This window comes from Rhinolophus sinicus, linkage group LG03 (genome assembly GCF_036562045.2).
Source record: "Rhinolophus sinicus isolate RSC01 linkage group LG03, ASM3656204v1, whole genome shotgun sequence".
NCBI lineage: Eukaryota > Metazoa > Chordata > Mammalia > Chiroptera > Rhinolophidae > Rhinolophus > Rhinolophus sinicus.
Window position 1 is genome coordinate 177,978,561 of NC_133753.1, and position 1,456 is coordinate 177,980,016.

Here is a 1,456-nt window from a genome sequence, read left to right on the forward strand (position 1 = left end):
AAAGTATGTTCCACAGGGTATCCGTCCTCTCATTCCTTAGGGATTCCAAACATGGCCCCATCATAGCAGCTGCCAATCTTAGTCACCACAAATAATTAACCCCACCATGAAGTATTTAAAATATGTAAAGGTTAAAAGATCATAAAAATGAGACCATATGTCCAAACATACCACGTGTGCTTTGGCAAGGGAAATGTACACGTTAAGACAAATCTTAGCAAGCCTGCCAGGGAACTAGATCAAAACCAGGACAAAAAGATTCTTTTCAGTGCTCGCTTCGGCAGCACATATACTAAAATTGGAACGATACAGAGAAGATTAGCATGGCCCCTGCGCAAGGATGACACGCAAATTCATGAAGCATTCCGTATTTTTTTTTAAAAGATTCTTTTCATATAAGCTAGGTATTTCCCTAGCACTTACCCTGAGGTTAGCCAAGATGAAAGAAACCTATCTACCCATCCATCTGCTTGGCAAAACCATCTTCCTTCATGACTGAAAGATAAAAGGCCTAAAACTCTGTATTTGGGGAGATGAACTGCCTTGGTCCAAATCCTGGCTCCACAAGTAACTCTGTCAACATCTTAATATGCTGGCAAGATACTTAATATCTCTGAGCCTCAATTTCCTCATCTCTAAAATGGAAATGATTGTATCTTTCTTCTGGAATGTTCTGAGGATTAAACGAGATAAACTAAAAGTGTTTAGAATTCTCCTGGCACATAATGCAGGTTGCTGTTCTTATTAAGAAAACAAATGGACATCCAGCCTCCTCAGCAATGCTAACATTTTGGTGCCCACTCCTACTTATTTCACACTATGCTCCAAGGAAACACTGGATCTGGAAAGGTGCATTCAGTTTTGCTAGGTGGCTCCACTACCAAAGCCACATTGAGGAAGAGCGTACACAGCCAGAATTTCGTGGAGAACAAACCCTTGTCCTCCCTGGGTGAGTCCTTTGCACTGGCACGGGGATCGTTTTCCCTGACGGGAAATAGCCCGAGGAGGCTTGAAGCTCAGCACAGAAAGAGCAGTAACACATGGGATGCTGGAGTGGGGAGGAAGTGCCTCCAACCCGTGTATTATATGTGTTCGATTCCTGAGAAGAGCCTGTACCCCACTCATGTTGGTTGAACTGTCAAACCTGGGAAGAAAATACCAGTGTTTCTGTCTTTAGATAGCCAGTATGTGGACTCATCCATGTCACACTCCCCGTCCTTCAGAACTAATTACCTGGTGTTGATTATACCACTGCGAGATAACATTAAGATTTTTTTAATTATTAAAATAAAAATTCACTGTAATATTTAATTAAGTGAATGAGAATTAGTTTATATGACCCTTAAGGGGGGAAAATGTAGTTTCCATGCTTTTAATGCCTTCTAGAACTTAAAAAAGTATAATAAAATATTCCAGACATACAAAAATGTATGGAGAATAATACAGCAAACTTTTC

At 40.5% G+C, this 1,456-nt stretch overlaps 1 non-coding gene across 1 annotated transcript; it reads left to right on the top strand.

Moving 5' to 3' along the window:
• Positions 1-268: 268 nt before the first annotated feature.
• Positions 269-375, top strand: LOC141570972 (U6 spliceosomal RNA). Its single transcript, XR_012495397.1, has one exon. It is a non-coding gene; the product is annotated as a U6 spliceosomal RNA (small nuclear RNA).
• The last annotated feature ends 1,081 nt before the right edge of the window (positions 376-1,456 follow it).